Source organism: Palaemon carinicauda, chromosome 8 (assembly GCF_036898095.1).
Source record: "Palaemon carinicauda isolate YSFRI2023 chromosome 8, ASM3689809v2, whole genome shotgun sequence".
In the NCBI taxonomy this organism is placed as follows: domain Eukaryota; kingdom Metazoa; phylum Arthropoda; class Malacostraca; order Decapoda; family Palaemonidae; genus Palaemon; species Palaemon carinicauda.
In genome coordinates, this window is record NC_090732.1 from 84,656,783 (window position 1) to 84,669,541 (window position 12,759).

General features: G+C 34.8%; 1 protein-coding gene across 2 annotated transcripts in view; it reads left to right on the forward strand.

Moving 5' to 3' along the window:
• The window catches only part of LOC137645786 (innexin inx2-like), an 89,935-nt gene that overhangs the window by 49,807 nt on the left and 27,369 nt on the right, over positions 1-12,759 (forward strand). For both annotated transcript variants that reach the window (XM_068378716.1, XM_068378714.1), the window contains one exon: positions 3,302-3,348. The gene's annotated coding sequence lies outside the window, so the exon portion shown is untranslated. The remainder of the gene's footprint in view (positions 1-3,301; positions 3,349-12,759) is intronic.

Below are 12,759 nucleotides of genomic sequence, written 5' to 3' on the forward strand. Positions count from 1 at the left end.
TTTGCATTAATATTTTCTTGTCCCCAATATGAAATTGATTCTCATTGAAAATCTTTACCAAGCGTAGCCAATATGGGTTATCTCTCCCTTACATATATACAGCGATATACAGTATGTCCCTCGTTGGCCACTTTCATGTGAACGTCTGCTCAGACTTTAAAAGCACAATTTTGGATTCGTTACACTGTTAAATCCTACATATTTCCCTTCGCATTCCGTAACGATCCCTGAGAGAACGCTTTATGAGTCTTGAGGAACTCCATCTTTTTGAGGGAAGAGGAGGAAGGTGGTCAAGATTAGTTTCGTCATGGATTGGGAAGAAGTAAAAATGTATGACCATCGGAAATTGATTTCATCTCGAACTCCCCGCACCTATATCCTATCCATGAAATCACAACGATTAACCACATAACAATTGATTAGTTTTATCCCATTGATGTTTAAGACGTGATGTGATTGACTCCAGTTTTTAATTGAAAGTTCCCTCCGACGATTATTCACTTGTCACGAAATTGTTTTACATGACGAAATACATGAGTTCTTATTTTTTTAATATCCGAAAGGTCAATACAATTACGCGTATTTTGTGGCAGTTCAGAAAAAGCTTTGATAATTTAGTCAAGTTCTTCAAGGTATAAAATCCACTTCATTTACTGTTTATTTTTCTATGTTCTTTAATCTTCTATTTGCAAAAGTGGAAGGGACTATCATAGATTTAACAATGCATGTGGAAAATGATGTTGAGGTTGGTGTTGATGGTACTTCGTTTGATATGCAGCAGGAGGATGGTGATATTAAAATGAAATGATTTACTAGAGTGTGTAAGTTATGCCTGAATAAGGAAAGTATTCCAATGAAAATTACAGTTTTTATTGCTTGGAAAATGTATTGAATAAGGTGAGATCAATATAGAATTAGACAAGGAGTAGGGTGAGTTCATCAAGTTTGTTTTACAGAATAGTTCTGGGAAAAGATTCTCAAAAAATGGGCCCAGAAAAAAAGCGTGATATGCTTGAAGAAGTTATTGTTGAGGATATATGATACCCCAAGTATTTTTCTGGGTCTGGTTAAGGGGTTTTATTATGAAAGTAGAATTTGCCTTAAATTTTTTGGTGGAAAGTGGATTTTATGTAAAGCCATTTATTGCAATATCCTTTTAATATTTTTTATGAAAGTAATAAAGAGATAGGTCATAAAATGGCAGATATATGTGCAGGTTTTAGGAGATGGAAAGAGTTTGTTTATGAATAGAGAAGGGTTTAATGTTTGTAGACAGTACGGTATCAGTTGATTACTGTAGTTCATGACTAAGAGAAACAAGAAACTCGTGTGTTTTCTTTCTGTTTTCTTTTACATTAATTTCCCATGACTTTCTTTTCCAGAGAAGTGTGTAAACTTTCAAGTTAGATGATATTTAATTGCTTTTTTAATTATCATTTCATAAGGAGATACCTTATGAAATGATAATTAAAAAAGTTAGAGATTTTAGAGCTGAATGACCCTGGTAGTAGCAACACTAGGTTGAATATTAAAACCATTTCTGCGATTCAACTAAAGAAAGTACATCGCATACACTAAGTAGTAATATTTTCTTAATTATTTTTGCATATTTGTTTCCTTCTGTGATCGTCCCAAAAGTGATATTTCGTTAGACTAAATCTTATCCTTAGTGATGCATCCCTACCATGTGTTACAAAATAGCCTGGGGCTCAACTTACTTCCCTTTCCAATAAACAAGGATCACTCGCTTTAGGCATAAATAATCCTTGAAAAGATGTCTACGGCCTACAACTCTATGCCACCCTAGACCCTCATCCCTCCCCCTGCCCCCACATCTCCCTTTTCGGCAATAAACCACTGCTTTTACCTCGGAGTCCTCCTTAGTCATGGTTACATAAACGGGCAACCTAACAAATCAGCGCTCGGTTTCCATTGAATGATCTCTCTCCTTCCTTCTCTCTCCTGATTGGTTAGCGTGCTTATCTTCGACTGATCCACAAAAGCCTTTGATACCTCATACCTTTCTCCCTCTGAATTCCTTTCTACAAAGTAGTATTATGTAAGTGGTTTATCCGTTTTACTCCGAGTACAAAATCATCATGGGTCCTAACTTAGGTAAAGTCTGCCATCTCACCTAGTTTTAGAGTTGAGAAAGTAATTCAATGTAAAGTTTTGTCGACTAATTATTGACATAGAACCTAAGTCACCTTTTTAAGAAAGCTACTCATAGATAAGATAGAAATGTCATAAGTTCGAACAAGGCAGTATTTATCATTGCAAAATACTGCTCGGATTATCATGTTTTGTATCATTGATAACAAAATATGTTTAGAATTTCTGCGCCAGTACACCCATCGTTATATTGTAGTTTCTTTTTTTATTGTTATTTGTGTTCCACAGAAAAAAAAACTGTAACTCTTGGAAGAATTAACATACGTCTAATAAAAAACTCACCAATATACGGATATGGTCTTTCAAGGGAGGCAAATGGCAGCCATCTTATATCTTGTGTTAAGGTTCAGAGTAATAGCTTCTAAATTATTCAGATGAATGCCCAAAGGCCTAAGCCATTCGCTCCATTTGCATGTCTGGAAATTTTAATTGGCCATGTGAATGGATGGCCAGTTCGGCTGTTTTCAAACCTTTAATCATCTTTGGAACTGCACAACACTGTGCACATCAACTTGAAATTCAGCAAACATGTTAACTCTACTGAGGTCTTGACAAATTCTTTTTGGAATTTTAATTGGTACATAAATTAGGTCACAGATGATCAGTAACAAAGTTATACAGAACAGTTATGAAGCTTGGTATGTCTATTTTGGACACAATAAACAGAAAAAAATATAATACGCAGCGAGGTGCTTGCTGTGGATTTCTGTTCCGATTTTAATATCAGGTCGCAGAAGTCATTGTCTTAATTCCCTTTTCATTCCCAAAACAAATTTCAAAATTTACGATGGCCGCGTGACTGGCTCTATAATTGGATTGACTAAAAGATTGCCCTCTCCCATAACCTAAAGTACTGTAGTCGTTAACTCTGCGTGGAATTAGGCGTACACGTTCTCTAGGCCAAGGTCTCTGAATGCTGTACTGCATTTTAATTAAGCCAGAGACGTCCAGTATGTTGAAATTTTCTGTTGTGCTGCTTTTGTACTGAATGTGGATTCTTGAGATTTTACAACTTGCAGGCAACAAACCCCTTAGTGTCATCTCCGTTACTAAATGACTAACATTATCTTTATTTTCATTATTAATATTATTGTAAAAGACGAGTAATTGATATATTCTCCCTTTATAGATTTGACACATCCGTGGTGATCACGTGCCATTACGTATCCTCAAAAGGTAAGTAGAAATTTATTTTGTTCATATTTTTTGAGAAATAACTAAATTTGGATACCTTTTGTTGAAGACGAAAAAACCATAAAAAATAGACAAAAAAAAAAAAAAAAAAAAAAAAAAAAAAAAAAAAAAAAGAGGAAACGTTTTTAACGGGATCACTGCAGACAAAAGAATAGTAAATCTATTAAATGGGATCCCTGTTAAATGTGAAGGTCTATTCGTAGGATTAGGTTGCTTAATATTTCCATAATAATTTTTTTTTATGTGAATCTTCAAATAATACCGAAGACCTGAGAAACTTACGAGAAAGTTTTTTTTACACTATTCTGTGAACAGAATAGTGTACAGTTATGATTAGGAACTTGCATTGAAGCTTAATATTATATTGTGATTATGGGTGGTATGGTAAATGTTATTGCTTGTGTGCATTTACATAGTATCAAGATTTCGATCTATATCTTATAGTTTTTTCTCCAGCTGCCAAGAAAGGGGAAAATTTGATTTGCTTGGTGTTCTTTTACCTAAATTAATATATATATATATATATATATATATATATATATATATATATATATATATATATATATATATATATATATATATATATATATATATATATATATATATATATATATATATATTATATATATATATATATATATATATATATATATATAAACACAAGTGTCTGTGTCCATGCTTTTGAGTTGCTAAAGATTTTATGTTCACATTATTGTACGTAATCGTCCGTTTCATTTGTGAAGCATAACGCAGAGGCCTCTATTCAATTCTATTGTGTCACATGGATTGCCTTTAGCTGATACGAATGTCCGCAGGAAATGTTGATGTTCCCATCCATCATTTGACAGAAAGTTTTAAAACCACCACTTTTGTAAATTTCGTAGCCCTGGACATCCTCAGCCATTAAAAAAAAATTATGAACTGTATTGTCATTGTCACTATATAAAAAGCATCCGCAATATTGCTTCTTACATGGCGGGACTCTAAATCATTTTTGTTTGCATAGGTTTTTTCTTAAAACTCTGTTCTTTAACTAATGTTTACTCCTCAAAACCTTAGATGTTAGGATGCCAGAAAACCCCAAATCAATCAAACCTCAAAAACTTCCAATTTGTTTGTTTTGTGTCCCGACTGAGTTTGTTGTACTACTAAGGATGCATTCAGGTAAAGTTGGAAACATTGACCCCCACCCTCTTCCACTGATGTCTTATTTTTGGCAAATTCGAATGATCGTACCTCTCTCATATATATACAGTATATGTATATATATATATATATATATATATATATATATATATATATATATATATATATATATATATATATATATGAATATATATATATATATATATATATATATATATATATATATATATATATATATATATATATATATATATATATATATATATATATATATATATATATATATAATCTTCTACGCCTTATTACGCAAAGGGCCTTGGTTAGATTTTGCCAGTCGTCTCAATCTTGAGCTTTTAATTCAATACTTCGCCATTCACCATCTACTTCGCGCTTCATAGTCCTCAGCCATGTAGGTCTGAGTCTTCCAACACATCTAGTGCCTGGACGTTTGGTAAACTAATCTCTCTTGGGGAGTGCGAAGAGCATGCCCGAATCATCTCTATCTACCATTCATCATGATCTCATACATATATATATATATATATATATATATATATATATATATATATATATATATATATATATATATATATATATATATATATATATATATATATATTATACACACACACACACATATATATATATATATATATATATATATATATACACACACACATATATATATATATATATATATATGATTACCTCGGTAGTTTCTCATCAAAATCTATATATGTACCTTGTTTCCCATATTAATCGCAAGGAAATGCGAAATGTTTGTATATCTTGGAACTTTAAGAGTTTGTTTGAATGGAGAACATCTGAATTTTAAAGAGATAAAAGTTTTATATTTCCTTCGATATCCTGTTGTTTGTTCTCTGTCGATAACTGCAAAGAGTTGCATTTAAGGTTTGTGTTTCTTTTCTTAATACACACACACACACACACACACACACATATATATATATATATATATATATATATATATATATATATATATATATATATATATATATATATATATGTGTGTGTGTGTGTGTGTGTATATATATGTGTGTGTGTGTGTGTGTGTGTCTGTGTGTATTCAAATCAAGCCAGATGTCCATATTTCTTTGTGTGTCCCATCTCATTCCAATTGTTGAGAAGCAAAGCTGAAATCCCATGGACCGTTATGGGGCCCCATTTGCCTTGAGGGAACGTCTGAGGAGAGGCATGGCCTTCTTTGCAAGTGGAGTTTTCCTTTCCTTTTTGTTTTGCGTGACGTTCATCAGTCTTCTTTTGAGCGGTTCATACATGGCCCCCTGCCTCTCCCTCCTGGGAATATTTGCCAGACAGGTTTTGCATATTCCGATCTTCTGCGATACACTACAAAACGACGGTGTTATTAAAAACTAACGATTAATTATTCTGGAATGGTTACATTCTATCCGTCATTATTCTGTTACACTTATTGTATTTCATTACTAATCAGGTTGTTGCGTCATAGTGCTAGAAGTGCCTATGCCCAGTAGTGACTTCAACTTCATTAGCTTTCCTTTCACTCTCAGTTGGCGAAGGTTGCTTGGACTAATCTAGGTTGGTAAAGATTTGCATAGGTCAAATATAGATTACAACTCGACACAGGTTACGCTATTATTTGCAAAAGATTGCATCACTCCTGACCTAGGGGCACTAGCTTGTACTATAGAATAAGGACTTGGTTACCTATTTTTGTACACAGTAGTGTAACTTCATGTCATTAGAATTTATTTCTTCAAAAATATACGGGAAACTGCAGGCAAAACTATCTTATGTTTTCATAATTGTAATATTACTTTACTTTTTTGTAGTTAGGGACAATACATGTTCTTTGAGAAACTGATTCTTTCTATTTTACTGGAATAATTGTGATAATAAAGGTAATAGCTTATCGTTTTATAGACATTACTGTCACGGAATACCTCTGGTTTACATATCTGACAACACTTACCCATCAGACTAATGAAGGTTGTTAATACAGATCGCTTCTTTAGAATTCTGATGACTCCTGACTTGCTCAGAAGTCAATTTTATATAGATTATTGAAATCAACAGTAAAGTTTTTCATTTCAACCACAAAATATTTGCACTGTAATTCTAGTCTGAAAACGAGATTGATATACTGGCCAATCCATATTAATTTTAGTAACTCCTTATGTATCTAAACTGAATCTTCTAAATTGAGTTAAAATCACCAAATCTGCTTTGGTGGTTAGACCTCAGTTTCTTTATGACTTACCATAAAATCCAAAAAAGGCTCTTCTCCATTGTGAAAGGTTCCATGGCCAGTTCCTTTTTCATGTTTAGTATTTTGTTCATTCAACTCTTATAGTAATGAAAGGTTACCAATTTGCTGTTATCAGTGACTAAGATCAACTTTATAAAGACAACATATGTCTTAGTTGAATGTTATATTTACGTATTTCATACACGAATAAACTTCGTGGACATTAATCTCTCTCTCTCTCTCTCTCTCTCTCTCTCTCTCTCTCTCTCTCTCTCTCTCTCTCTCTCTCTCTCTCTCTCTTTATATATATATATATATATATATATATATATATATATATATATATATATATATATATATATATATATGTATATATACATATATATGTATATATATATATATATTTATATATATACATATATATGTAGATATACATGTATATGTATATATATACATTCATATACAGTATATATATATATATATATATATATATATATATATATATATATATATATATATATATATATATATATATATATATATATATATATCCTTAAAAGGGGTGACAGCAGAAGTTGTTAGCCTCTGATTCTTATCAATTCTTTTCTGGATCAAGCTGCCAGCACTTCATTTTAACCGTGGCTTCAACCACCACAGCCTTCTAACGATCAAGTACCTAATGTACTGCATAGGTCAAGAAAGGCACCGTGTGTTAAATCGGGCATGTCCAGAATACACGCATGTTATGTTACTCTCAAGAATAGAATGTAATTCCAGGGAGGATAAAGGAGAGAAGCACATCCTGTGTATGAGAATCGGAACCTTCAGGTACATAACCCGGAAGCTCTTCCTCATTAGCACGTCCACCCATTGACTCAAGCTGCGCCATTCACGTACACTATTCTTGTAATCTCGTTCCTTAATATCAAGGTACTTCCTGTTCTTGTTCTTCTGCCATCCTGTCGACCCAAGATATTCCAGACTCGTTTTTCCTTTCTCATGCCAATCGGATTATACACCACCTTTTCACACCTTTCTCGCATCTCACTAATCTCTGTTCCTACAACTTTTGAAGCATTCACATTTTTTTTTTTTTTTTGGCAACCACACATGGCTCCCTTAAATGAGTCATCTTAGTCATCCATCCCTCCATACATTCCAGCTTTTCTCTCTTCCTCTCCCCCACACTCTTAACAGAGTTCACAATACCGGCCTGTCGTAACTTGTTTGGTTGAATCACATTTCTTCCTTTTTTTTTTTAGCTTTCGTTTATCTCTTCCTTTTTTCTTTTCAATGTTCTCAATAAGTAGACAGCTTCCATTCTTCCACCATTCTTTCTATCATTCATTATTCCATCTTAGTGGCTGTCTTCATGTACATCATAACCTTCAATCACCTTTTCCTTTCACAACCACTTTCACATCTTCCCCAACAATTTCTAAACTCAAATCAGTGCAGTCTCTTCTCCAAATATCAGGGCATTTCATTTCCCCCTAAATAATAATAATAATAATAATAATAATAATAATAATAATAATAATAATAATAATAATAATAATAATAATAATAAGGAATTTACAGTGGTTTTCAGGCTTTTGATAGAGCGATATTCTGCTAAATAAAACTGTTGCTGTATATGTGCTCTAGGTTCATTCACCCTTCGCGTATATTTGTCATCATGAAAGAAATTGTTGATTCTCAAGTGTAATGTAATTATTATTTGTTAATTTCGAGAATTGCATGAAAGTCCCGAACTCTTTAGTTCGTTTTACCGAAACTTTCTTCAACATAAAGCCTATTTAAGTTTTATAGAATATCATTATAGATTATTCATCTTTACAGGGAAATATTGGCCATGTTTCAAAGTCTAACAGTTATCATTTCCATGAAGATATCGGAGACCATTTCCATTTCCTGATCTACACGGCATCTCGCGGTGGAGCGAATTCCAGCGTTCTGGACTCATGACTCAAACATTACCTCCTGCTGACCGATAGGCAGCGGAAATGGGCAGGATTCCATTTATATGACGCAGAGGATGTAGAGGCAGTCTATGAATGTTTTTCATTTAAAACCCGACGAGAAGTCTTTCAGATTTCATGCTCCGGAAGTCGGCCTCATATTTGAAACATGCGATGTAGCATGACCAACATACTTCGCAACAACCGCTGCAGCTGACACATATTGGGACCAAGACGGAGCTTGTAGAATGTGTGTAACGGTTCCATGTTTGTACTTTGTTTTGCTCAGTTTTTCTCAATAAGTCAATCCTGTACTAAACAACATTCAACAAATATATGACCGCAGGTATATAGGTACCTAATTCTTGGTTTGGAATTTTTCAAAACACCGCTGTGATGCGACGGAAAATCAAAATTTGAGTTCTCTTTTGAGTAGTAAGACGTCTCCATACAGCTGAAATGCAAGCTTGCCTGAAGAAAGATGAGTGATTTTTCTCTCATTTTTGCCTGATGTTCTAAATGTATTTTCTGTTGTTAGAAATTTTAAACCAAACATTTTCGCAAATGGCAATTATAATGTCACTTAAGTAGCAATAGTTTCTTAAAGAATAATTGCTTTGTAAAAGGTTAGTTGAAAATCCCTTAATCTACCAAAAGTAGGAAATTCTTATAACTAACGCCTAATATAAGCACGATGTTTGCGCTTCCGAAAGAGAGAGAGAGAGAGAGAGAGAGAGAGAGAGAGAGAGAGAGAGAGCGAGCAGTGAAGACTTAACCTAGGATTTCTCGTAGTTGTTTTCCCATAATGTCTTCTGTGAGGAGGCAAGAGGACGGAGAAGGAAGAGGAGGTACGTTGGTGGGGGTAGGGGTTTGGGTTTGCCGGTATCAGGGACCTGAGGGGAGTACGATGGGACAAGAGAACTGGAGGAGGGTGTTGTAGGCAGCTGTGTGGACGTTGCTGAGGCCCTTAGGCCTAAGAGAATCCTGGGAGCGTCCGGAGTGTGGTCTGACCAGGTCAGGTGACATGCTTTATGGGTTTACGATCTATCCACCGCACCTAAAGATGAGTTAGTGATAAGGTATTTTTTCTCCTTTATCTCCCTTCGAAAAGAAAGGTCGTAAAGAAAGTCTTTGATACTTGCACTTCTTAACTTTCTCTTCATCATTTTATTTTATTCATTGGCATCATATCCATCGTGTTTTCCTTTGTCCGTGCAAATAATCAAACCCTTGAGGTACTCGCTCCCTTTCTTGACCCCAACCATCTCAACCCCCCCCCCCCTTTTCCGATTCTTAATTAGCTCTTTTATGTGCTCTTCAAGGATTAGGATTTTGTTGATTTAGCTTCTCTCTCTCTCTCTCTCTCTCTCTCTCTCTCTCTCTCTCTCTCTCTCTCTCTCTCTCTCTCTCTCTCACCTTTTTTCTTCTCTTTTAAGTTCTCTCTCCTTTGTTCGTATCTAGTTCATTCGAATTTAATCTGTCTCTGGTCCTTTCGACTTTTCTTCGTTGGTCTTTTGAACCTTTCTCTTTCATGTTCATTTGGTATCATATTCTTTCGTATTTTTTTTCTTTTTGCATTCACGAATCTCTCTCTCTCTCTCTCTCTCTCTCTCTCTCTCTCTCTCTCTCTCTCTCTCTCTCTCTCTCTGTAGAAATAATTACCACCTCCCAACGTTGTGAAAATACACGGCCTGGGAATCATTAGGAAATCACCAAAACCATTTAGGAGAAGGACAACACATCTAATGATTCGCACGGGATAGATCTCGACTCAACTAAATAGACGTCTTACTGTCTTACTAATTAGGGAACACCTCCTACATGTATTCAGAAAAGCACATGTGCACTCATTTACATAATATACATATGGAGGAGAGCTCACTATTTATTGGTGTAACGTCCTTTCCTCTCATGTTGACGTGTCTATTTGTCTTTATATATCCATGACTATCATTTTCTTTCACCTCATTCATGATTAGAAACGTTGAATTCCTGGAGCAGTTCTGCGATGAATTTCCCTACAACTTTACTTCTCCATTTGTGGAGAATGTGTGCTTAATTCAAACAAAGCAAAGCTTCAAATAATGAAAAATTAGTTTATCATTGGTGAATGATTTCTAATGAAAACGTACAACTGATAATTTTTTAATTGCCTCCTGATTTAAGAATTTCAAGTTACTTGGTCATATCCTTCGGACGTAGGGTTGATAATCATTGTGTATTGGCGTTGCCTGAATAAATTCTGTGTGATGTATGCAACCCGAGCAGTATGTTGAAAAAACTGAAGGCTACCATAAAATCTGTGTGCATATAATTTCTTTACAATAGTCTTTGATGGTGATCCATTTATTAAAATCTTGATCCAGTAATTTTGAATTACTATTTTGATATTAATCGGATTTAACTATTGGTAGGCTGGTAAGAACTATATAAATATCTGCCTCTGGAAATGCAAATGTATTGGTGCATTCAATGTGCTTACTCTGCTGAACTAGAGCAGAGTTATCAGGATAAGGGGCCTTACGTCAAACTTGAAAAATTCTTTGAGATCAGTTGGGTTAGACACAGTCATTGAAAAACTAAACACCTCATTGAGCGATTTTTCTTACCATATCATTTACTCGAGGCTGAACTACAAAACCCAATACGGACACTAATTTTGAAAACAAATCTGAATTTATATGACCCCCTTCCAATGGGTTCACGAGAACTGTGTTACTTTAATAATTTGACCACACACGCAGGCCCCAAGTAGTTTTGCCACCATTAGAAAAAATTATTTACTTAATTTAAGTATATTTTCTAGTAATACATGCCAAAATATGAAACCAGTGGATACATAAATGTTGGGAAAAGAGTGATAAAGGATAGATGACAATACTCGGCTAGGTAGTTTATCGTGACTTTAAGACAAGGATATGAAGAGATGCGGGGTAATTCGTGTATTCAGTTACTATCACTCTTAAAATGTAACGCTGAATAACTGGTAAAATGTTAGTTTGGTCAAGGTTTAATGTGTTTACACAAAATTGCTTTTAAAAACTTTTCCTATCTGGAATTTTGTTTTTACGTTTGGCAACAAATTCGATCCACCTATTAATCTTCCCGAAGTAGTCTGAAGTATCATCCATCCATTTTTAACCTAAATTTTCTCAACCACTACAACGACACTAATTTCTTGAAGAAGTGAGTAGGGTCGTATAGGCGGGAGCGGAAGCTTTGGCGGTGTTATGATGTACTCTTTGTTACGGGCAGGAGAGGAGAACCTGGCATAGATGGCGGATCGGGAAGGGGTACGACGGTGGGAGCCGATGGGTGACATTGGTGTAGACGGGGGATGGTCAAGGTCTCACGGGACACGTTGGGATATTTCCTAAGGGAGGTTTGTCAGTACTATCTCTGGAAAGGGTCACTCTGGAATGTCTCAAAGACGGTGGCGACGGCGTATGCAGGAAGTCTTCGTGGCGGTCTCAGGCCAGAACAGAAGAAGGGTCATGATATTTTCTCATGTGTGTGTTAGGGCTAGAGCCAGATCCATCATCTCGTGCATCCACGGCGACACGCTATGCCATTTCCACTGATGGCAGCCTCTCATTGCTGGTCCCACTTTGCTTTGACGTCATCCCCTGAGGTCGTTGGGCTTTGATGCCCCACCCTGGATCCATGATCCTTAGGTGACGACCCTGATTCTTTTATTTAGTTAGGTCTCGGTCTAACATTAGACATCTGAAATACTGAATGATATTCAATCATATAATCTGTACTATAACCGCCTCATTTTATATTTCTTACAAGCCGATGCAAGTAGATTTTTAGGGCTACCCGAATGTTTCCTCAGATTCTTAGCATCAATTATGGACATAAATCATTGCACATTGATTCTTAGTCATTTTTAAAGAGGTCGTGATTTGATTTAGTTTGCTTGCCTTTAAAAATACTATAGTCAAGTCTGCTTGCAATGGCATCTTTAAATTTTACAGAATAGTGCCATTATTATTATTATTATTATTATTATTATTATTATTATTATTATTATTA